Genomic DNA, 26,898 nt, shown 5'->3' with positions numbered 1-26,898 from the left:
AAGTGGTGACATCAGAGTACTACATAGCCAATCAAGTATGTTTCTATTTTGCTTAATGTATGTAGGGTTTGGTTTCAGCGTTGCTCATGCAGGTTCTCTGCTGTTCACTTGTGTTCCTTTGGTGGTGAGAGAGGTTGGGGTTGGCCTAGGGTGTGGCCTAGGGTTGTTTGTTTGTGATTGGCTGTGGTGATCTTTGTTTTCGTGTGTGAGTGGGGTGGGTGTTTTGGATCAGGTTAGCCATATTGATTTGTACGCTGTTGGTGGATTATTGTCATTGTCTTGTTGGGCTGCGCATGTGATAAAGGGGAGCCATACAGGGGTAAAGGTGTCTTCTTCTGTTTGTCCCCGTCTCAGTTTCAGTTTGTTGATTAGTTTTTCTAGTAGGGCTGTTTCCCATACTATTTGGTACCATTGGTCCATGCTTACTCCTGACAGGTCTCTCCAGTGTCTGGTTATGATGTTTCTGGTTGCTGAAAGTAGGTGGCTTATGAGTTCTTTGTGGTCTAAATGGGCATTGTTGTCTTGGAAGATGTTTAGTATGGCCAATTCTGGGGTGATGTCCAATACGCCCAGGAACTTCACCAAAATGCTGGAGGGGGTGCACCTCCACAGGCACATACCTCCACATGTGGTGGGAGTGCCCCAAAATCCAACCATTCTGGACAACAGCCATATGAGAAATATGTAAAATAACTAAGCAAGCAAGCCCCTCAATTTTTTAAAAAATTGAGGGTGCATGGGGCATTGGCAGTTTGCAAGGAGAGCTTTTGAGTCTGGTGTGTCTGGGGTGAGTTAGCTCATGAAAGTGCTAGAAAAGCCATAAAGCAATCTGGAATATAACCACACTTTCATTTTTAACCAAATTTTTAACAAAATACAAATTAATTTACTTTGAGATAACACTAGTGGTGTAGAAATCAGAACACCTGTAGGTCAGGGTTATCCAATGTCCAGAAAAATAAACCAGACTTTTCTGCTCCTGTGTCTTGAAGAACAGCTGGATCCAAAACAAATCACCAGGTGATTGGGCAGGGTGGGGGCTTGCATATTGAAGCACATTTGTATTTTGTGAATGCCAGCAGGTCATGCTGATGCTATAAGCAGGGAACGGTTAAAAAAAAAAAAGTTACCCATTGTAGACTCTGTCTGTTATACTGATCTGAGCATTGCTAGATTTCCCCCCTTTGTACCCAAATCAAAAGGTCAAAGTGCTATTGCATTTATGTTTCTTTCTTTTTTTTACAAATGATTTTTAAAAGGGAGGGTTTTTCTTAATGTATTCCATACTTCTGTTAGGAAATAGAAACTTCCCTTTTGCTGTTGAAATAAAATCTTTAAAACACCCCTAATGCTGCAAAGAGTCACTTCAGTGTGGAGATAAATGATGTTTTTGCTGGTTGCCAAACTTCTGCTGCAGAGCAGCCTCCTGGCACTGAATAGCCTTAGTTCGATTAATATTACTAAATTTCCTCTTTGAACCACTTGTCTCCTGATGATGCCATCTTTGGACACTGCTGTAATATACTGCCTTGTTCTTTTGATGAATTATTTGAATCCATCATCTGAAATTCTGATTCCTCCAAGCATGGATTAGAGTTATGTACCATCAAGAGGAGAGCTCTTGATAATGTACCTTTGGATGCTCTGCCACTAAAGGAAAAGCCTGTCAAAGGACTCTCTTTCCATGTATAAGTCTAAAATGTAGCTATAATGAAAAACAAAGGGTGGGTTCAGATTTCCTGAAGTCATCCAGTGAGCTTCATGTATCATTGAACCCTGGTCTCCCAGATCCTAGTCTGACTCTTCAACCACTAACTCATTTATTCAGACAAGCACATGAAGATGGTTGTGGCTGCTCATGAATCTTTTTTCAACATTGAAAATTGCCCCTGCCCTTTCCTTATTTCTGTATGTGATAGCTTTGAACGTTTCCACCTATTCCAGATTAGTTACTTTGCTCCGACCACCTGTTCACTTCATTTGCATCCACATAGTCCAGTCTGTTTGGCTAAGTAGTTTCATAAGTCATGACATAATTCCAGTGACTACATGAGCCCCTCTATGACCCCCTCTCTAACCTTCAAAGTTTAGACTGATATGTCTTAGGTTGCATCCAGTGGTGGAGCTTCATGCTCCAGCACCGGGGGTGGAGAGCAGGCAGGGGCATGGCTGGTGGGCATCCCGGGGACGTGATGCATGTCCCGGGGGTGTGGCATGCCGCCTACAGGAGTGTGGCACGTGTCCTGGGGCGTGGTGCGCCACCCAGGGGGCGTGGCACGTGTCCTGGGGCATGGCACTCAGTGCAGGGGGGAGCCATGATGGCACCCCACTGGGATCATGGTGCCGGGGGCAGTGTGCTCCCCCCGCCCCCTCTTCCTCCACCAGTGGTTGCATCCTGTTTATCCCTTCCTCCTTCTCACTCTCCTCTCTCACACCTCGGAATGAAAGGTAAATCTGGATCTGTCCCCTGAGCACAAAGTCACAAGCATGGCTGCTTTTGTTTTCTCCTGCCTAGCTGCCTAATAGAATTTTCTGTCCAAGTTATGTACTTATTACAATAAACAACTTTATTGGTTTTATCTACCAATATTGCTCTGTGTGTGATTGCAACAGGTACAAGCCACACTCTACATACCAAAGTTCAATAGGAGCAACAAGCATAGGAACTGCTTTTACATGTTTTCATCTACTATGAAACTAATGATGCTTAAGCTTCAGGGCCATTAATCCTGGAGGGGTACCAGAAGTTACTTTGGTCTACATTGCTTTTTTTAAAAAAATAAGTTTTTAAGTAGAGCATCCAAAGCAGGACTGGACCATCTAAGATTATGAGTCAAAAGAAGCATCTGACAGAGCTTTGTGCCAATCTACTTGGGTGGTGCCGCCATTTTAAAATTGTCTCACAAGAGCCTGGTAGTTTGCCCTGCATAACTAGGGGAAATGCATTAGTACAGAATAAACAAATATTCATTTTAAAGTAATTACAAAATAGTTTTTGTTAATCAGTGGAAATTGCAGGCTTTCTTACTGAGTGCTAAATGTTCATGCCAATTAATTCAAAATCCATTACGTTAAGAAGCCTAATGTGGAAGTGGCACAGAATACTGAAATAGACCCTTGCTTTAAATGTTTAATGTGTCATTGACACATGCACAGTACAGTTCACTGTAAATTTACAGTTCAGCATTGCACCCTTTCCATAAGGAAAGAGAGAGCTGGTGCTGAAGCAAATACTTGAATCTGTTTGTGAGGCTGAATTTAAAATATATATCCCATTAGGAAACAAAGGGACTGTTCCAGAGCCACTCTTATTTCCCTCAGAGAAGGAATGGCCTGTGTATATGGGGCCATATGATAAGGACAAGAAACAGTAACTTGGGCAATTCTGACAATTTAGGAATACTGGGCATAACACTTAGCAGCAGATTGTGGCATTTTTGTTTTCCAACTCTATTATTCCATGAAAGTATACCAATCACTTCTGGTAATGTTCTCCACATACAGAATGCTGGAGAACATCTTGTTTTCTTTCAAACTCATGTGTGATACTGGTCCAGCTTTCAGACCTAGGTTATTTTTGCCTAGGTCAGTACAAGGGGTTGGGCTTTTGAACCTCACACATCCGATCCCTGTAATTTCCCCCCACAAGCACATACACATAGAGCAGGGAGCTAGTGAAATTGCTCTGCTAAACCATCTGGCCCCTGCCTTTAGCAGTTCACTAATTTCCCAGCCAGGAAGTACATTTTCTCCACCCTTCCACACATATATTTTTCTATGTTTCTCATGATCATTTACTAAATATATACACACTCCATTTATTTAACTTGGGCTGAAGCTTGAGACCTGTTTTTGCGGCTTCCCCAAGTCTTGAAGGAATTTCGCCAATAAATCACAGCTCAGCCCTTGGGGCAACAGGGGGGCAGGGGAGAAACTGTGTCAGCCAGTGGGAGTGCCTGACCCCTCCAACTCACAGACCATTAAGGCTTGTCAAATTAATACAGACCTTGATGGAGATGTGGAGGGCCAAAGCACCCATTAGGTTACTCCTAAAGTTGCTACTAAAAAGTCATTGATATTCCCACCCCAGGACTAGAAATGCATTAATCTAGACTGAATATTATTTTAGAAGTGGCTGCAATATGGGTCAAATTCAATGCTACAAAGGATGGCAGGTGTCATGGCCAGAGTTGTGGGTAAGTGTTAGATCAAGGAATGGTTTCAACACATTGGATAATTGGTTTCCCTGGAATATTTAATATTTCAGTCATTCAAAACCATTTTAAAATTGTTTAAGATTAAGCACCTGAGTGTGACATAGCCAAAGGGGATTTGGAGGTAGGGATGGGCTACTCTCTTAGTGTTGCTTTCTCTCAGTATCTCATTTTTCCAATCTTAAATTCAGTTCTCCACATGTCCATTTCAGTTTGTGTGTCCCCCCCCCCCCCCGGAACATTTATTGGGCTTTTGTGCAATACTCCAATTTGTATGCAATTCTGCCTAAATTTTTCCCCAAAGCAGTTTCCCCTAATATGATGTATTTGTGTGTGCTATTTATGTGCATTTTTCCCCCTACATACTATATCCTAGTACACACTTTGGGTTGGAAGACTATACTGAAAATTCCGAATAGGTGTGAATTTTGAAATCTGGCTGTGTTTCAATTCTCACCGTGTTTCAGAAAGTGCAAATTAGAAAGGTTTACTTTTAAATGTGTACTGTATCAAATTTCTTCTCCATCCTCATCAGAGTCTTTTGGTAACCCTTCACTTGCTAGACCTGCACCCATTTTACTGATTGTCTACACACACACACACACCACAACCACAATAATAATTACTAAGCAAAAATAACTCAAGTTGGTTTCCAAAAAATGCTGCCTTCTCACCTGCCTAGAAGCTGGCAGCATATATGAAGATGAGTCTTTGCCGCTCAAATTGCAGGCACACATCCATATAGCATTCCATAATTATCAAGTAATCACAGAAAATGTTCTGCAACACACTCCCACTGATCTCACCACTCAAGTGGAGAAAAGACAGAAAGCAGTGCCCCCTCTTATGACTTCACTGGGTGGGAAGACTCCCAAGAGAGGGTGCAAAGACCAGTCCGCTGTAAGTGATAGTCTTTAGATGATGGTTCAGGAAGTTCTTCGCTGCACTGGAAGTCTTTGGAGTGAAGAGCAGGTCAGCAAGGTTTAGTCATACATTTGCACATATACAAACTGATACATACACAAACTGACATAGTTGTCAGAGGCACCCAAATGGCATGTGACAAGCTTCCTTCTCCATTCACCATCTTAAGACAATGGCATGTTGTACATGGGGCTTCCATCCATGGTGGCTGGTGCCCATTGGAGCAGGTAGGGCAGAAGGCAGGGAGACCAGAAGCAGCTAGCATTAGAGCCTGTGACAGGCAGAGTGACTCATTTTTTGGGTTATGAGTAAAAAGGTAGGCAGTTAGGGGCAGGGTATGGGCAGACTAAGATTGGTGGGGCAGTGCCCCACTTGCCCCAATGGACCAGTCTCCTTCAGCTTCCACCATGTCCTTGTACTAATGTCCTCTTTCCCATCCCCTCTCATTCTACCTCTTCTGCTGTTTTTGTTTTTGTGACACAGCTTGAAGATTTCCATGAAACTTTTCTCTTTTAGATAAACACATTGTGCTACTGCTGCACTTTGGATTCCCTCCATCCCCCAATTAAATGAAGAGACGCCAAAAATCCACAGTTGAGCAAGATCTTTATTCGGACCAACCAAAATGTCATAAAAGAGTGGCAAGCTTCCATGTTCTACAGGATTCTTTGTGAGACTGCATGTTCCTCAAAGCAGGAGCAGGGCGGAGGGAAGAAACATAATAAAAAGCAAAACTGTACAAAATTCGGCTCAGTGTGACTGCTGTACTCGAGGAAGATGGGCAGTGTTTGACATCAGTATGCAAACCAATGAGAAAAACAACAAGAAATCCGCTTATGGTACTAGGGGTTATAACATTATATCTATGGCACACCGACATCCTTGAGTATATATGGAATGCTTAATGTATTTCAAAGCAGCGTAGACATTTCTTGGAAAGTATTACATTTAGGCTTTATTAGGGAATTGTGGCTTTCTGTGCAGTTTTAGAATTCAGTTGGGATTTCATGCAGCTTCTGTCATTTTTGCAGTAGGGACCAGTTTAACATCCCTGTTCTAGGAACAACCAAAGGTGCTGCTTGTTGTTGCTTTTTTAAAAAACAAAGCCTACCCCAGATGTGTGAGGCTGCAACACTTCACTTTCAGCCAATGTGACCAACAGTCAGAGATAATGAGAGTTGTAGTCCAAAGTATTTGGAGAGCACCAGGTTGGGGAAGAGTCCCATATGGCTTGAGCCTTGTAAACCTGAAATACTCATTTATTCTGATTCATCCATTCCAGCTGGACACCAAGGACAGACATCATTTTTAATGCTTCCTTCCCATTAAGACATTTTCCTTTTCTGGAGATTCCCAGAAATCTGGGCCCAAGCATCTTCCATAAGCAAGAATAAGATTTGACCTTGCCAGTGTAGGTTAGCACTGAGTGAAGGCTAGAGTTGGTGAGAAGTCCATGGCATTGTTTGATACCATTAAAAAAAAAAAAGATTTAGCATGCAACATATCAAAATTACCCAACCCCCCCTTTTTTTGCAAACTGCTTCAGGACAGAGTAAGACAGGGAGCACATACATTAACACATTTGCCCAATTATTTCTTGCTTGATTACATTCTTTCTTTCCCAAGAGGGCTATAATGGGAAGCTCAGTCAGTATACCCTGGCAGATGAAGCATTTCCTACTTTCTGAGAAAGCAGCTTCCCACATTACCACCACTGCTACATTCTCAAGGGAAAAACATATTTTCATAAGTATGGGGGGGGGGGGGTTATTCCACCAAATGCTTGCTGTGGATTTTCACATCAGGTAACTGTTCTCAGAGTGTGGTCTGAGAACTTGGCTTGCTTGCCCACCAACTCCTTCCTGGTGGTCCCCTCAGTACTTTATTTGAGAACAAGAGACACAAGGAGAGGTTTCACAAGGAAATTGTTTCTCCTCTACAATTCAAAAGCCTTCACGAGTAGATATGCAACCTTGAGGGCCATGTAGCCATCACCAGTTCTTGGCTATGTTCCATTGCTCCCTGACTTTGATATGCATGGAAAACACAACAAGGCCCATGAAGGACTGAAGTGAATGACCCATTGCACGTGACTGCAAATCTCTAGCCTTCCAAGCAGGATTCTTAGAAGATGCTCTGCTATTGTTTGATTGCTTTGTCTTCCTCTTGTTTGGGCTGGCTATGCCGCCTCTCCTAGGCTGAATGTGACCCAATATATTTTGCTGCCTGGGGCAAAGGGCATTGTGGCATCCATCTTGGTCTATGTACAAAAATTGACTGGCAAGGGGATAACATCCTTCAATGAGCGCAGGTTTGGGGGGAGGTAATCTGTCAGGCAGCAATGTAGCATCAGTTGCTGGCACCTGTTAATTTGCACTTCTTGCAAAGCCATTTCCCTTCTCTGGGGAAATGGAGTTGTGGGCTGGACACGATCCCTCCCCGTGCACGGGGGTGTGGCTAGCCCCCGTGTCTTACTGAGTCCCCTCCACACCATGCCCTAGACCGACCAATCTTTTCAGCCAGGGGGCATGGCACGTATCATTTAAACTGCCTGCCGGCGGGAACTTGCCCTCTTTTTTCTGGTTATTTTCCTGGATTTCAAGGAGGAGTCTCTCCCAAACCTATGTGGGATTTCCAGGGAATGAACCTGTGACTTTCTAGGGCCCTTCCCTTTCCAACAGATCAGAACAAATCAGAACTCACAGAGATTTCAAAGCTTCAGGTAGGTTTCTTACTGACACTTTCTTTTCTTTTCTTTTAAAAATACATTTTAATAAAAGATTTTTCATAAGTAACAAAAGTACATTCAGTGTCTCTGTTTACAAATTGTAGAATTTTTCATACAGGTCAATTCCAATCAATTTGAGACAATGTGTGCTTTCTTTGTGTGGGGTGATTTTTCCCTACCTGTGCACACTCCCCCCCCCCAGTAGTTTTCCTATGTGCATTCCTAAATGATACAGCTGCATGAGGACTACATCTTACCCTTTTGAACACTGTGGGAGGCTGCTGGCTAAGATGAAGGACAGAAAATAATAATAATTAAAATGTCCTTTCTTGTGGATTTGAATTTGTCCTCTGTTGCCAATAAATTTTACATCTTAATTCCATAACCTAAAGAGGTAAACATTGCGATCCTAAAAGCAAGTCTTCCAATGGCATTCACTTCTATTAAGTCTGTGCAAAACTTCTGTCTTAAGTAGCAATGCTTTACCATTGGAAAGAGTCTATATAATTTCATCTCTGTCCCTTTCACATCTTGTTATTCATAGTGGTCCATTTTGATGTGACAGATTATAGGTGCATTGCTTTTCTGGAAGCTCCACCCCAACAGCTGCGGCAAGTCTTATGATGTGCACTTTACAGCAACTGTGTGTAGTGGGAGCGTTGCAAAATATGGTTTCAAAACTTCGATAGATTCTGTCATCTAAAGCAGAGGAGCATGTTAAGGTTGCCTCTACATGGTGCGAGCACACAGCCATTGCTACAAGAAAGAGAAGGTGTGGGAAGAAAGAGAAGGTACTGTGGTTTGGCACCATGCTTTCTTATAGTCACATTTGCAAGTTGCAAGCCTTAGAAATGAATAGACAAGACCCCTGGCCACTGGCACAAAGGTACTGCAATTCTTCCACTGCAGGGAGAATTCCCATTAATTGTTCCCCTTATGGGCTGCACAGCTCCATAACACAATCAGCATTACCAACCAGGGATGGCTTGACAATTACAGAGTGCAAGAACACAGACGTTAATAGCATATTTTATTATTTTAATTTTTATGAGTTCCCCAAACACATATGTTATTGGGTGGCCATAGGGTTGCATCCAGGGTCCTGGGGCAACAGGGCTTCCAGTTCAATTCCTGGCATCTAACAGGTAGGCTTGTAGATGTATCATGTCTGAAGCCCTGGAAAGCCACTGCCAGTCCCTGAAGACAATATTGAGTTAGATGGACCAATAATCTGTCACAGTATAAGGCCGTTTCCTGCTTCCTATTACATACTCAATCCAAAACCAATAAAGTGTGGAATATCTATTTTAAGCAACTTGGAAGCAGTTTTCTTTTTCCTTATCAATGAAATTCTGGGTAAACATTTTAATTCCACTCTGTTAAGGCTTGGTAGGAACACCAGGGACCAGGTCAAATTACTTTAGGAGCTAAAGCTAGCTTTTGGCCTGCCAGTTGGCCATTCCTACCTTAGACCCAACAAACTAGAGCATGAAAAGTTCATTTTCTGCCTGGCAAAGCAATAACTAACTCTGCTTTCCTTCTTTTTCACATTACTAGAAGGCGATATGCTTAGGTCAGTTGTGTGTGTGTGTGTGTGTGTGTGTGGAGTGGGATGGATGACAATTTGTTGGTCTGGAATGTAACCAAATGCTGGTCTCCTGGGTGAACTGAGCTGCGCTTTAACTGGAAACTTTCATTATTTACTGATGAGTCAAAATGATTTTGCTATTGACAGGGGTTTCATTAAGTCAGCCACTCTGTCAGTTGAAACCCCTGACCAAAACAGAAAAGAAAGTGAAATGAAAGAAATGAGGAGAGGAAAAATTTCATTTCTTCTTAAATTGAGTGGAAACATCTTCAGGAAAATTAAAGCAAAAACCAAGAGAAACAGAAGGTGGGGGGAAAGAAAGAGAGGGAGAGAGAGAGAGAGAGAGAGAGAGAGAGAGAGAGAGAATGACCAGCAGCCAAATACTGTTTCTCTCTCTTTGTTTTCAATCTTGCTTCCAACATGCTCCTGGTAAAATCATTACAAAGACCGTTTATTTTTAAAATTGAAAGATTGGGGAGAGTCATAATGAGATATTATGTGTAAAAGTTGCACATAAATTTCCTCCTGTCATATTTTGGGCTCAGTTAACGCATCCCCTTGGCAGGCCAGAGGGAAGCTGATCGCTTTAGTATAGATTGTTTGCACACGGGTAATATTGCCCAAGGACTGAGCTACTGGGTGGCTGACTTGGCTACATGCTGATTTAGAAATTAGCTGGCCTTTTATTGGCCACACTAAATTGTACTCCGAATATATATATGTGTGTATATATATATATATATATATATATATATATATATATATATATATATTACAAGGAGGGATGATTGGAACAAGGCTATACTCTCTTTCAGAGGATACAATTTATACAGACTGTACTTTTTTGTTGTTCTTGTCTCATTTCTTTGCTAGTGGAGAGATGGTTGTCAGACACACACAGTCTGACTCTAACCAGAAGTATTCTTTGGCGATGCTTCAGTTATTGGAAGGTGTATTTTAACTTGGGGTTGCCCCACATAACATCTGAAAGCATCCTAGAGGCCTTGTGCCATCTTCCCAAAGCAAGGTAAGCAGCTCTCCACCTTGGGGGTGGGGTGGGGTGCAGTTCCAGGAGTTCCTGGCTTTACACGTTTTTGCATTTACACACGGACCTCCTGGAACTGAACCCTTGTGTAAGATGTGAGCTACCTTTATTCCTGAATAAGCTGTGGAATCACTGAGGAACAAATGAAGGAATAATGAAATGAAATAAACAGAAGTATCAAAACAAATGGCATAACTGAAAAAAGTAATTGTCAGTAATTAAATCATTGGGGGGGGGGTTGTATGTTTGAAAGAGCAATAATTAACACTGTATTAGGGTTTGGCCAAGGGACCAATGAGCTTGGAGTACTTAGCTGCTGAAACTTGAGAAGTCAAGTTTTGATTTGTTACAACATAGTTTAAAAAGGGAACCTGGATGTTGAAGAAGGCAAAGGCATGGTTTTAAAACCTATGTCACCTCCCTCTAAAATTAACACTGATATTTTTGCATTGCAGAAATTGGACTGGATGACTCTTGGGTCCCTTCCAACTCTGCGATTACTGTATATGATTGTATGATTTCCAAAGACAATATGGCTGCAGTATCTATGCATATTTCAGAATGTTCCTGTTATGCACTGATTCATTCAGACATTTTCAGTGAGCTTTCTTTCCTCTGCAGCCCTCCATATACTGTAGGACTACAACTCCCATCAGTCTCAGCCAAGATGGGTGATGGCCAGGAATTATGGATGCTGCAGTCCAGCAACATCTGGGAGGCCACGGGTTCCCCATCCCTGCTCTGTGAAACCAATAACTCTTTTCTGAATGCCGAGCCACATAGGAATAAGCCTCAATGTATTCAGTGTGACTTCTGAAGAGACACACATGGGATTGCTCTCTAAGATTCCTTGGTCCCCCTGTGGTAGCACTTTTCCCTTACACTTAATGGAATGACAGATGAGATTCAGTGCATCAGACATTCTCAAGTAGAAATCTCCTCAACCCTAATTTGAATCTAGGGGAAAATATGTGCTGAATGGAAAGCACTCAGGGGGCTATGCAAGTAACTCTCCATGCTGGAGAAGGTCACATGCAAGGAAGCTATTACCTTCCTTATTTGGAGACAGACCAAGATCAAATTCCCAGTTCAAAATACCCTCCAACTTGGGGAAGATTTGTCTCTGGATATGACCTTTGCTACTGACCCATATTTGTCCCTTGGGTCAAACCACACCACTGGTTCTCAGCTTTCCATAGTAGTTTTTCAGTTAAAGTGTTTCAGATAATTACTTCTACTTCTTCTTTTTTTTTAGGGCAGCTTTTGAATGTGCCTCATCAGACCTCACTTCATATTTCTTACAATTTGTATTGTCATCACCGGAGAGAGTATGGAAATTGGGGTTTATTTCCCCTCTTCCTGAACCTGGGTACTCTTTGTTACTTAATATAGCCAAAAAACTAAAGAGCAGCTTTAAAACATTCTCATCCCAAAGTTGCCTTATTCACACTACCAAGCACTGTCAGATCTCTAATCTCTTATTCATTCCAGAAAGAAACCTGTATATATTTAAAAGTTTAGGTTAATATGTTCACAACCTTGTTAATATGAATAGAGAACTTACGCTCTTCCCCAACCATATATGTATAAAACCATTCAAGCAAACAAGAATTGTGACAGGTGCATTGGTTCAAAATCAACAAAATACACTTGGCCATCTAAGACTCTCTCTCTCTCTCTCTCTCTCTCTCTCTCTCTCTCTCTCTCTCTCTCTCACACACACACACACACCATTATTTACAGGGTTTATAGTTATCTATCTGAAGCACTGAATGGATGCTGTTAACATTTAAAGAAGCAACCTACCTCTGTGTGTAATTGTGTTTGTTTCAACTCATTTGGCCTGAATAGAGTTCAGTATAAATAAAAAGTGTGCACAGGTCACAACAGAAGATAGTCCAGAAGAAAATAGTCAGCTGCTTCTCCTTAATGATCCAAATTCTGTTGTCAGCCTGGCCATTCATCTGGGGGAACCAACCATAGCCAAATACCAACCATATCCAAATACTCCACTTCCTTTATACTTTAAAGAAGGACAAATAAAAGATATATGTATGCATTGGGTGTCTAAGAGGACTAGTGAAACATTTTCATTCTGTGGATTTGGGGGTCAGCTTGCACATTTACTAAAGCATCAGGCAATGACTCCCATGAATGGGCGCTCATGGATCAAACAGTACAGACAGAGGATTCATTATCACCTTTTCACATCCTACAAACCACCTACATTTTATATCTGGCGAAGGGACAAAAAGGGCATCATTTTTAGCCCTGTCTCATATTCATCACATGCAGCACTATTTCTCTTCTTCTGCGGTTCATATTCACTCAAAGACTACCTTGATCATCTTGCTGTCAGCAGTGGGGAAATTTACATAACTTACCTGAATTACATTGTCAATCCATTACTGGATGATTGAATATTCCTTTATTTGATATACACTGTTTATTTTAAAGTTATGTTTTTATTATGCCATTTTTGTATTGGATCAGATTGTTATAAGGTGTGCAATCTTTGTTGTTTCTTCAGCTTGTAAACTGCCTTCTGTAAAGGCGGTATACAAATTAAAAGGGAAATGAAATGAAATATTTCACCTCATTCATTTTCATGTAAGGAAACACAATAGAATTAGGGGAGAGGCTTCATAAATTGCATATTGTTTGTGGACTGAAAGCAACAAGAGCAAATACTGATCATATTCACTGGATCGATTTCCGTTCTGGACATGGGACATATAAGCAATCATTGGCCGTTTCATTTCCCATTTCTGTTGGAATTTTCCAAATCTCTAATCAGGAGTGGGGAGCCCATGTTCCTCTAGACGTCATAGCTGACCATCAGGCACATTGGTCAGGGCTGATGGAAACTAGCAGTTCACAGGTTCCCCAATCCTGCCTTACATGGTTTGAAAGAGAAACATCATTCTTTGTAAATGTCTCTATTTGATTGATTGATTGATTGATTGATTGATTGTACATGGTTCTCTCCCTCCTCATTTAATCCCCACAAGAACCCTGTGAGGTAGGTTAGGCTGAGAGACAGTGACTGGCCCATGGTCACCTAGTGAGCTTCATGGCTGAGTGGGTGTTTAAACCCTGGTTTCCCAGGTCCTAGTCTGACACTCTAACCACTACACCACAAATCACTCCTCATGCCATTAATTAAGAGAAATTTATCACTCCTCCCCCTGTTGAGTGTAGGCCTAATGTTGTCAGAGCAAATCATCTATGTCTCTCCTCACTCCCCTTGCCTAGGCTCAGCACTCCATGATGAATTGGATTGAATCTAAGGGAATACAGAAAGCCCTCACTCCTAAAACGAAGCTTACCAGTTGAAAGAACGAAATCAAAGGATTTGCTTTCTCTGTTATTAGCAACAGAGAGCAGAGCTAAATGGGGTGCCGAAAATACATGTGTTCCCAATCATGGTCTGCACAATGCAAATGTTTTCCTTTTGGGACAATCAGAAGAAACCTCACAAGGATTTTTGGCTTTTCTAAATATCTGTGTAATGGAAGAATAACAAACATCATCACACAAATGTTAACTTTGCAGGCTCGCAACACGCTTTAAAAATTGTTTAGAGTTCAAGGCGCTCTCCCAAACAACAACAACCCATGCACAACCTTTCACCCTGGGCCATACGAAGAGAGGAGTTAAGCAAAAAGGAGCTGCAGGAGGTAAACATCTAACCAATTGTGTCATACAGATTGGGTGGTATGTTTTCCCCAGTTTATTATGGAATGTTTTCAAGTTTAATAGGCTTTCAGAATCTAGAAGACTTCAAGAATGTATGTTTATTATGTATGGTACACAGATTCTCCAACATTTGATGAAGAGGGAAAAATTATACTTGTTTGATGCATAATGAAGGTCTGGTAAGAAGCAAGCCACTTTCATAAGATCTGGTGACTTGCCAAATAGTTTTTGAAATATTTACAACATTGCATGAATATTGTAGGTAATTTTCTATTGGGAATTCGCAGAGGAGTAGCTGTATTAGACCTTTGTTGTTGTTGTTAATTGTTCCAGAGTGTATTTTTTGCTTTGCATTTTCATCTGACTGCACCCATACCAAACCAGATTAAGGTGGTTGGGGACCCTGGTGCAATTTCAAGAATATAGCCCCCTTCTCCTAGAAAGGAATATATGAAATAAGGTATCACAAAATAAGTCTTGTTCTGACTTCAAGACTAACACATTTCTTATAGAATAAGCTTTCATGAACTACAAAAAAATACTTTGAGCATACATATATATGATTACACTGCAACACTTATTGATGCAGATCTGTTTCATCCCTCTCTTAAGTTCAGTTCTCCAAATTAGTTTGAATTTTAAAAAAAGCTTCATGAAAATTCATCAGGATTCTAGTGCAAATTTCTCCTACTTTTGTATGCACTTTTGCCTAATGTACTCACTTTGGCAAAGCAATTTCTTCTAATATAATGCAGTTGTGTATGTTATTTCCACGGATATTATGCATTATGGTGCACACTTTACCTTCATATATTCATTAGTGTACACATTACTTGGCTGGAGACCTGCACTGTGAAATCTGGAGAACTGCCGAATTCAAAAGATGGCTGTGTTTTGGTTTGCATATTGTTCCAGAAAGTGTGAATTAGGTTGGTTCACATTAAAATCCATTTCTCAATATCTTTGTCTTACATCGGTCATGAGAACATGAAAGGGAGCAAGGCATTGGCTTGGCTTTCACTCCAACTGAGGCTGAGAGCCGGTGCTGTTATGGAACATCTGCTATTTTGGTAGGCACTCACTCCCCAGGTCTTAAACCATATCCTGCCCTGGACGGCTGAAGTAAACCAGGTGTAAGTGGTTTTGATGGCTGAGCCAAAACCACATCTTACTGAGAGAAACTGTCTTTGACATGAAGGCTCAGTTCTCAGTAGCCAGCGTACCCCTCCCCCACCCATGTTGTTGCTGGGAATATTGACAAAGGCCGACAGCCCAGAAAGGTTGGATTCCAAATCTTGAAAGCCTCTTTCACAACATAAACCATCAAAGCTGGGTCAAAACCATCAACCAACATAATCTATTCTCAGCCATGGCAGCCATTCCTCCTCAATCACCATTTCATGTTTACTTATCCATTCTAAAGCAAGCAAAGATAGACATGCCATTGACCTCAGGTGATGTGAATATATGTGTGCATCTATATCTTACATACCGCCCTTCATCTGAAGATCCCAGGATGGTTCACAACAGAAAAATAAATAAATAAATAAATAAATAAATAAACAAATAAATAAATAATAGTTGTTGTTCTTTAGTCGTTTAGTCGTGTCTGACTCTTTGTGACCCCATGGACCAGAGCACGCCAGGCACACCTGTCTTCCACTGCCTCCCGCAGTTTGGTTAAACTCATGTTGGTAGCTTCGAGAACACTGTCCAACTATCTCGTCCTCTGTCGTCCCCTTCTCCTTGTGCCCTCAATCTTTCCCAACATCAGGGTCTTTTCCAGGGTGTCTTCTCTTCTCATGAGGTGTCCAAAGTATTGGAGCCTCAGCTTCAGGATCTGTCCTTCCAGTGAGCACTCGGGGCAGATTTCCTTCAGAATGGATAGGTTTTATCTTTTTGCAGTCCATGGGACTCTCAAGAGTCACCACCAGACCATAATTCAAAACCATCAATTCTTCGGCGATCAGCCTTCTTTATGGTCCAGCTCTCACTTCCATACATCACTACTGGAATAACAACAACAACAACAACAACAACAACAACAACAACCCACCTCCCACAAACACATTTAAAAAGTCATAACCAAATGCTTGGTTGAAGAAAAATGCCTAAAGATATGTAAAGAATGTGTTAGGTGAGTCTCCCTGGGAAGAGCATTCCACAAACAGGAGCCACTGCAGAAAAGGCTCATTCTTGTGTTGTTGCCCCCTGGACTACTCATGGAGGAGGCATATGAAGAAGGGACTCAGAGGATGTACATGGGGTCGGGGTCAATTCATATGGAGAGAGGCAGCCCTTGAGGTATTGTGGTCCTGAGCTGTTTAGTGCTCTATAGGTCAAAACCAGCACTTTGAATTGGCCCCAGAAACTGATTGATATTGTCTTTTAAGATAAAAGCCAAGATCCTCGTATTAATTTGCAAGGCCCCAAACAACATAGGCCTAAATCCTTAGGGACCTATATCCCAGCTTAATCACTGAGATCATCTGTAGGAACATTGCTGGCGCTCCCCCAGTTTGGTGAGGCTCATCTGACATTGGCATGAAACCAAGCCTTCAGTGTCATCAGCCTTGACCTCTGGGATGCTCTCCCAATCGAGATTCCACAGACATCTTCTGCTGTAATTGTTAAATGTTTGCTGAACATTTTTTTTTATGCTTTGAGGCTTATGCAGACAGTTAAGAATAATAATTTCTGTAACCAGTTAGCTCGTGGTTTGTGATTTTAATTTGTGTGTGTGTGCTTTAATTTTGTGTGCATGTTGTAAACCACTTTGGTGTTTGTTTTTTTAATAAAAATAAAAATAAAACTGCAATATATAAGTACTTTACTTTTAATACTGGAAAATAGGGACACTTGGAGGGTCTGTGATGCTTGGCTTTACTGATGCTACTTCCTTAATAATGTGTGCTTTCACTTGGCCTGCATTTGCTCCAGTTAATCCTGCTTCAAATGTGCTTCTCATTCCTGGATTGACTCTTCACCTACAAATGCTGGTTTTTCCTTGGCCCTCGTCCCATTTCTACCATCTGAATTGAATCTATGGTGGTTGAGCTTGGCCTTGACTACATCTTCATTGGTGCCCTTGTAGCAAACTTCTTGGATGCTGAGCACTGGTCCTTGTGAATTATGCCTGTGGACAGGGGTATTCCCCACTCACTCAACTTGAGACATACCTACGACTGTGCTGCTAATCTTGTTTTCAGATCTTGTCCTATGAACAGCTGCAGGCAATAAAATTCACCTATCACTCAGCCTATGATGAATGTGTACTCTCCTTCTCTCAAGCACCTTTTTCTAGAGCAACTGAAACCCTTTAACTGAGATTTCATATTGCTGTGTGAAACTGAAGTTCTGAAACAAGTGTCCATCAATGAAAGCCTTTGAAAACTGACTGCATTAAATTACAATTATTTGCACGTGACTCTCTAATCTGCATTCACAACCAGCCTGGTCCTATGCTAATATTATGCACACACAAAGCATAGTCAAGGATTCATAAATGCATCCTAGCATTTCAGTGGTCTCCAAATCTGGCACATCAAGGAAGATTTTCTCGTTGCATCTTGCAAAAGCCAACTTCCTTATCCTTGCAGTATGTGTGCAATAAAGAGCGCTTTTGTGATTCATTCTGTGTTCATTCACTCAGTAAATAGCCCCTTATTGCCTTTTTTTTTTTTTAATACTACAAAGCAAATGAGATTATTGCTTAAATTGTCCCATAGCCATCAGCTCCTGTCCTCTGGCTTGTTTTTGTTTTCAGCTTTTCTATTGTGGTTTGAAGGAAGGGAGAAAAACTTGTTTAAAATTAGCTCCCCCAATAAATCACACTAACAATGAAGGGAGCGTTTCTGCAGGGTGACAGATTTGTGGCTTTTTATGCTTGTAATGATGATGATCTGCTTTCTTGCTGAAATTTCCTTTTGCTTTTATTCTCCAAAACTCTGAGTGTGGCGGCAATATAGAAAGCTCTACCAGGAAGAGACTTGGGAGGTTGTCCCAAAGACATGAAGTTATGCCTTGCCTTAGCCCAGACTGGCAATTCCTGCATCATACTGACAGCAAACTCATTCACTCAGTGCCAATCCATATAGCACCAAAGGCACTATCCATGCAGGAGATTAGCAGGCTGGGTCTGCAGAAGTATAAAAAGGAACTGCTTCAGGGGAGAAATTAACATGGTTAGCCTGCTGGTACACTGACCAGGAGCTGTCCACACTACAATAGGGTGATGTTTGTTATTTGGCTGGTAGTTATTTAATCTGCATTTTTATTAGTGATTGTATTATATCTGTTTGAAACTTGCCTTCATGGCAACTTGTTCTGAAATTGCACTTGCAATGAAGAGTGGGTCAGAAATGTTTATCATCATCATCATCATCATTATTTTATTATTATATAATTTATACCCCACTCATCCGACTGGATTTCCCCGGCCACTCTGAATGGCTTACAGCATATCTAAAAATATAATGAAAACACCAAGGATTAAAAACCTCCCAATACAGGGCTGCCTTCAGATGTCTTCTAAAAGTTGTGTAATTCTTTATCTCCTTGACATCTGAAAGGAGGGCGTTCAACAGGGAGGGGGCCACTACTGAGAAGGCCCAGTAAATAATGTTGTTGCAGGTCCCACTGGACTTTTGTAACCATCATTAGCTTGACTTCTGGTTTTAATAATTTGACCTGGATTACAGTAGTGTTTGTAATAAAGCTGTGCATGGGAGGGTGGAGGTATTCAAGCTCAGATGGAGAAGAAGCCCGTTCCTGATGTACACTGATGTTTTCTTAGCAATGCCCTGGCAATCTCGGTGTTTTGTGGGCTGCCATCTTGCAGTGTCCTGGTTTACCCCAGCCATGGCCATTTAAAAAGTAATCCCCGTGCTTGCATGGTGCATTAGTGATGGACACTAATGTAGCAGATAAACAGCATTTTTCTTCCATCTTTTCCAACTCTCTAATGTTAGCAAAATGTTTCAGTGGTTATTTATTTATTAATTGAAAGCCAGCACTTGGTCAATTCAATATTCAGGAGGTGCCATTTTCTATGAATACCTGAATATTCTGCAATTGCTTTTATATTTACTTAGATGTGAATAGTTGTCTTCCAAGTTTGGTTGAAGATGAAGATCCTTTAAAGTGGCAGAGGGTATGTTTCGAACTGGAAGGCAGAAATATTTTGAAAGCGAGTAATCCCTTTGAGCAATATAAGAGGCAGTCCTCATCCCAAGTACCTGGAACTAAGCTCCATTGAATTCAATAGGACTTAATCCCTATAAGAAGAACCCTGTGAGGTAGGTTAAGCTGAGAGGCAGTGGCAGGCCCAAGGTCACCCAGTGAGCTTCACAGCTGAGCAGGGATTTGAACCCTGGCCTCCCAGATCCTACTCTGACACTCTAACCACTGCACTACACTGGCTTTTATAGTAGTTATACCTAAATGTGTATAGATGTTAGGTTCCCCACTTCCGTTCTAGAAGCAAAACAAGTTCTTGCCCTCCAGCAGCCATGGGCAGGAGTGCACTCTAGTGATGCTAATTAATGTTTACAGGGTGCTTTAAGAAATAATAATAATAATAATAATAATAATAATAATAATAATAATAATTTATTTGTACCACGCCCATCTGGCTGGGTTTTCCCAGCTACTCTGGGGGGCTTCCAACAGAGTTTAAAAATACATTAAAACATCAGTCCTTTAAAACTTCCCTAAACATGATAAAAAATGCATGTTTCATCATGGCATATAATTGGAAGGTTTGGAAGGTTTTAGTGGAAAGAATTACAGGTTCAAATATTGCATTAAACAAATCACAATGCCCCCTGGTTCCCTATGTACTGTTGAACCTACTTTTTAAAACAAACAAACAAACAAAAATGTCTTAAGTAACTTCAAGATTCAATCAACTCCCTGTTTCTACCACCACACAAATGACAACAGGGTTGTGTCATTCCCCCCCCCCCAAAAAAAAAAAACTTGAATGTATTCTGGACCGGCTACCTCCAACATCCTCCCCTTATTCAATCAGCAGCTTCAGGTCCTTCTCTTTTTGCTTCTCGCTTGAAAACCTGGCAGTGTCTGTCAATAAGCCATAAGTGCCAAGCTAAAAGAACTGCTGTCATCAGAGTCCACTTCCCTAACAACCCATTTTAATAACAAGAGCAATAACGGGATTTATTATGCATGCGCTCTCCGCAATCATTTCTGAAGAGAAAATTAGTTTGAAGCCTTGGGCGACAGTTGAACTCTCCAAGGCGCTTAAAATAAAATAAGGAATGGGGAGGGAAATATATACATAAAAGAGGGGGGGCGGGAATAACAATAACTACCGAGCTAAAGTGCAATTTATCGGGGCAAGCAGGATGGTAAACTTTATCTGTTACTTGCAATCCTCTCTCTCTCTCTCTTCTACCCCAGCACCCCCAAACTGGTGAGGGAGAAGGACAGTTTGTCACTCTGAACTCTGGTCGGTTTACTAGTGCTGAGCTGGTGCTTAATGCCCTTTGGCGCGGAAGACACCAAGGCGAGGATCGCTGCACCGCATAAATTGTGTGGCGGGCAAGACCTGGCGTTCCAGTGCGCTGACATGCAGATTTACTGCACAGGCCAAACTGCAATAAATTCTAGGTGCCTCTACACCAGAGCGTAAATCTCCGTTGTGTTGATAGGGAGTTAAGAGCGAAGGCAGGTCTCCGTGCTGCAAGCCAGGAGCAATGGATTAACTCTTTGCCAAGGCTGGCCCCCAGTAGGAACCAATATGTGGCTTTGTAAGGCCCTGTCATGCATGACTTAGGGCAAAGAACCAGATGTTCAGAAAATCACTGGCAGTCATAATTTGAGGTGGCTTTTCAAAGAAAGGGGACTTTCTACCGGTTGTTGAGCTCTACTGAGGCTGACTATAAGGGATGGGTTTCTATAATGTCACTCTTAATCTGAGGTTTTAAAAATCAGCAGAAGTGCTCTAGGCTCTCTTCTTAACATTGTTTGGCCATACGATCTTTCCCCGCCTTCAAGATCATCAAAGGACCAGGGCTTCAAAGACCTGCCTTTAAGACCTGCCTTTAAGACTGGCAGGGCCTCTTCGCTGGTGACCCCATAGCTGTGGAATTCCTGCCAAAGAAGCTACATATGACCTTCTCAGTGCTGGATTTGAAACCTACTTGTTCCATGAATTAGGATGTTGAACTTTTTAATACTGCTCTTAAAAAGCAGAGACATCACCTTGCCAACAAAGGTCCGTATAGTTAAAGCTATGGTTTTCCCAGTAGTGATGTATGGAAGTGAGAGCTGGACCATCAAGAAGGCTGATCGCCGAAGAATTGATGCTTTTGAATTATGGTGCTAGAGGAGACTCTTGAGAGTCCCATGGGCTGCAAGAAGATCAAACCTATCCATTCTTAAGGAAATCAGCCCTGAGTGCTCATTGGAAGGACAGATCCTGAAGCTGAGGCTCCAATACTTTGGCCACCTCATGAGAAGAGAAGACTCCCTGGAAAAGACCCTGATGTTGGGAAAGATGGAGGGCACAAGGAGAAGGGGACGACAGAGGACGAGATGGTTGGAAGGTTCTTGAAGCTACTAACATGAGTTTGACCAAACTGCGAGAGGCAGTGGAAGACAGCAGTGCCTGGTGTGCTCTGGTCCATGGGGTCACGAAGAGTCGGACACGACTAAACAACTAAACAACAACAACAACAATACTGCTTGAGCCCCACATTGGGCATAAGATTCCTGCATTGCAGGGGTTGGACTAGATGACCCTTGTGGTCCCTTCCAACCCTACAATTCTATGATTCTATGACTCTTGTTAGCTGTTGCTAAGGATGTGGGAGGCAGTGACTTCGATTCTAACTTGCCTTTGTCACAATTAGTGCTGTTTCTGTTTCTATGCAGTCCATTTCCCACCCAATACTACATTGTTCATCTCCCTTTTTGATGTTAACATAATATACATAATTTTTTATGTTATTAACATAAATTATGAAATTAAAACAATTAATGATGTAATTATTTCCTTACCATTTCAGGGCAAAGGCAATTCATTTCATTGCAAAGCAAACACCTTTTAAATTGTGAAGGGAGGAGAATAATAGATTATGTATTGTTGAAAATAGCAACAACCATCAATAATGACTGGTAAAATGGGTTGTTGTTGTTTTTACAATCAAGCAGTGTACAAATTGTATAAACATATATATATATAAAATATAATGTTACTTAAACAACAGAGTGTGCTATATATCAGAATATGGAACACTGGTTGAAAGTCCATTTTGACTAATTAGTTTTTCGTTCAGTCCCATACATTTAATGCAGCATTCTTGGGAAGAGTGCTAGCACCACACACCTGAGTAAATGAATCCAAGTCCTCCGTGTGTAATACTAGTCAATAAACGTTATTTTGTTTGTTCAACTGCTTTTTCTGTTTGTAGATTGTTAGTTGTAAGCTAACAACTTGCTATTGTGTGTGTGTGTGTGAATGAGAGAGAGAGAGAGAGAGAGAGAGGGAGGGAGGGAGAGAGAGAGAGAGAGAGAGAGAGAGAGAGAGAGAGAGAGAGAGAAGCATACAAACACCTTATAACAGTATGCAATAAATACAATTGCCCAGGCAAAATGGAATAAACACCACTTCCATGAACTGTAATTTATACTAGCTGCATTTTTTTGATATCTATGTTCTCAGGGTTTAATACAGTACCATTTTCACCTTTTGGGTGAAGAACACAATAGGCACAGATTTTAGTTTAAGATTTTTGGCATTAAATTTTGGGCACAACTTTATTGATTACAGCATGTGAGTTGATGCTTAGGCATTGGTTCCAGACTACCTGAACCTGCACGGTGGCAGGAACAGGACTGACACCGGGCACTACCATATGTCAATAAGGGAAAGCATCTTGGGGGAACAAGAACTCCTTCGATCTCACAGCTAAACTCAGATGCTCCCAGTGGCTCTGGCACAAATTTGTGACAATTTGCTACATGGTAGGCAAAAACCAAGTGGCACCAGCCAATCAGCCAAATGGCAAAATGGCAAAATTCCTACCAGGCCCCTGCTCCAAAACAGACGACCCCTAGACAGGCATAGCAAGGCCAAAAGAACAACCCTAAATATAGGGAGAGGAGGGCGGGTGATCTTCTGCACGTTTGAAGAAAGTGAAACTCTACAGTGATGTGCAGCAGCTTAAGTAGCCCCTCAGCAGCCAATAGCAAACTGACCAAATTTCTGCCCTAGCAATAGAGGGGCAACCAATGGGGTGTTGTGGCCATCCAAACGGTCCTGCCCCACAACATGGAGGTAGTTTCTGGTGATCTCACTGCAACACGTGCCCTCCATGTTGGGGACCCAACTTATGTACTGTTATCTAGGAATCCTCATTGTTATTTATCCTTCATTCTTACTCCGTATAAGGCAACTTCCCATGATGAAATTTCGAGAGACCTTCAGCCTGGAGTTAAATGGAGAGAGGGTGAAACAAGGAAAGAGCAACACATTTGTAATAGTTTTTTCCATTTAATTTCATGTAGACATAGACTTGGATGGTATATTTTTCCAGGCAGCTTGTCCTGAACCACTGAAAACGCAGTAATAGTCCAACAATGAGACCATAAAAGCTGCTCTTGATTTAGTTTTGATGCTCTTTCCTTTTTGGAGTATGGTCCGAAGAACCCATTTGAAAGCTGGGGATCCCTTGTAAAACATGTTCAGAAGCCAAAGAAAACAAAGTGTGGCTGTTGTTTAAAAAGGCACTTCAAACTTGAAATGCAGGACTACATAAAGAGGCCATCGAGAAAGCTGGGTTTGTGCCTAACTTCTCCCAGACTGTTGCCTAACCTGTTAAATCCCATAATAAAAGTCATGACATATAATGAGCTGGAATTTTGTGGCTGTTTGGTGGTGCCCCTATCTTTAATGTCAAACAGCATGTTCTTTCTCAAGAGTTAGCTTTAATAAGATGGTTGATGTATACTATTTAAATACCAATTGATTATTTAAAGCTTTTTTTTATTTATAACTGCCCATTATAAAGTCTTCAGACACACACACGCCAATCAGAGCAAGAGGCTGGTGGATGAACATTCCTTTGCCGACCCATCATTTTATATGGAAAAAATGAGGTTCTCTGCTGCCACAGGATCAAGCTAACTATTTCTATGGGTCATTTCTTCCTTTGATTAGTACTTCTGACTTTCCTTTACATTAATGAGATTATATGGATCCTTCTGGGCAAAAGAAAAACCACTCGGTCTTGATGGGTTCCGCTGACACTGGAGAACCATGACCTACAAATAGCTTGGTTGGTGTAAATCCCACACACCCCAATTCTAATAAGGCAGAAAGCAACAATTTCGGACTCACACACTTGATTTGAAATCAGAAATGGCTGAAAGCCATGGGCACAAATGGAATGGGTGGGTGGGAGCAAGGAAGAAGGAATAAAAAGCCTTGCCCATGTCTTATATGGTAAGCTATCCCCATTTTCTGGAAGACAAATATCTAGCTATTGTGAGTAATGATACTACTCAAGCCTTTAGTTTAGACTCCTGTAAAACACTGTGCATAAAGGTAAAGGTAAAGGGACTCCTGACCATTAGGTCATCTCGCTTTATTGGCCGAGGAAGCTGGCATACAGCTTCCGGGTCATGTGGCCAGCATGACTAAGCTGCTTCTGGTGAACCAGAGCAGCACACAGAAACAACGTTTACCTTCCCACCAGAGCAGTACCTATTTATCTACTTGCACTTTGTCGTTCTTTCGAACTGCTAGGTTGGCAGGAGCAGGGATTGAGCAACGGGAGCTCACCCTGTCGCGGGGATTCGAACCGCCGACCTTCTGATCGGCAAGTCCTAGGCTCTGTGGTTTAACCCACAGCGCCACCCGTGTCCACATTGTGCATAGAGATGCCTTAAAAAGTGTTTGGAAACTGCAACCAGTGTACAATGAAGTTTTGAGTTATCAGATGGAAGTTTTTCACAAAGACAACATGCTGGATCAGTGTGAATGAGAATGAGCAACTTTCCCCCAAATCTACAAACAGTTTCTAGTTTTTCCGATGGGGGAAAAAATGTGTTATTTAACTTTTTTTAAAGGGTGTGCAGAGGCAGATTTAGGGGAGTGTGTCCAGTGTGGTTGCACTGGGTGCTGGGCCTTGGGGCTGCCACAACTATGAAGTAGATTGGAAGACGAGGGACTGGGGGGAAGGGATTGTGGAGTCTCACAGGGCGCTGCTGAAATTTAAGACCCTAAGGTCTGTCATAGGGGTCTGTTAAATATAAATAATGGTATCCCTCCCCTGCCCCCCAGGAGTGAACTTGACTTGGCCACAACCCTGCTGCTGCGAACAAACTCTGGCCTGTTCTATAAAGCTCTTCCACAAATTGATCTACTTTATTATATACTGGGGTGAATAGATTTCTGTTTACATTGCTGTTGCGTGTCAGTTTCACATGCATTTAGTCTTAGATCCATTCCACCTGATTTAAAAAAAGAAGAAGCAAAAATTACATTTATATTGTTCATGTTTTATGCATTTCCCCCTAAAATATGCATGTTGTACATTTCCTTCCCAAAATATGCATTGTATGCACTTTTTAAAATATTGATTTTGCCCCCAAATATGGATTTATGTAACATTTCCTCCATAAAATACAAGCGAAACTGCATCATAAAATTTGGAGGAGTGTGCAATCCACATGTAAGTCCTGGAACCATGAATTAGGTCCATTTGCTTTAAAATGCAGACTAAGTGAAATTCTCCTAAATTCCCCTTAAATATATTAGAGGTCTGCTATGCTTTTCTGGGCAAGCCAATGTACAAACAAATATTACTCACTCTTATTAATTGAATGGTGAGCAACAACTACTTACCTACAGTACTGCCAGAGGATTATATGAGAAGTGGAAGGTGAAATCACTTCACCAAAAAGGCAAACCCTGAAGCTTTTCCTTTGTAGCATCGAACATTCCTGTAGGGCTTCATACATGTTCCTTTTCATAGAGCGTTTCCTTAGCTGGGTGGATTATTGTGTATCACCTCTCTAACCTCTGACATTAATTTCCATTGACTGTGGAAAGAAATTGTCAAATAAGCGGGGGGGGGGGGGGATTAAAAAGAAAGAAGAAAGAGGGTGGTGAAACCTTTGTAATCCATAAAAGCACAATTCTTAAAAGCACCTTGTGGTGTAAGTTGTTGTTCACAACACAGAATATGTCAGAAATATAGGGCTGCTGCTAATTGTCAGGAGAAATTATAGCCTTTCGAACCTGGGAGCTACAAATCATGTCACTGGAGCACCAAGCTGCTCCTTAATGAAAAGAAGTCTTCCAAGATGTGGAGAAACTTTCAAGAATCTCGTCTCATAGGAAATGTGTGTGAGAGAGAGGGGGGGGAGAGGGAGGGAGTGAGGTGCAGAGATGGCAGGAGAGGGGTGGCGGGGAGGGAGGTGTCAAAACTGTGTCTTGGCTCTACAACCGAGAGTGCAGTTGAGGAGCCATATGATTGATTGCTCCTCCGTTTAAAAACCAAAAACTCTGCTCCTAGAAAACTAGCCTGTTAGTGATTACATATCACCCTGGAATCTAATTTTCTATCTTGGGGGATATTTTGTATGGAGGAGAATTCAATTATGGGCTACCACCCACAGAATGAAGTAGCCTTTGCATTTCGCTGGACAATCCTGAGCACAGAAAGCTGGT

Source organism: Podarcis cretensis (assembly GCF_951804945.1).
Source record: "Podarcis cretensis genome assembly, chromosome: 6".
Taxonomy (NCBI): Eukaryota; Metazoa; Chordata; class Lepidosauria; order Squamata; family Lacertidae; genus Podarcis; species Podarcis cretensis.
This window is presented reverse-complemented; position numbering follows the sequence as displayed.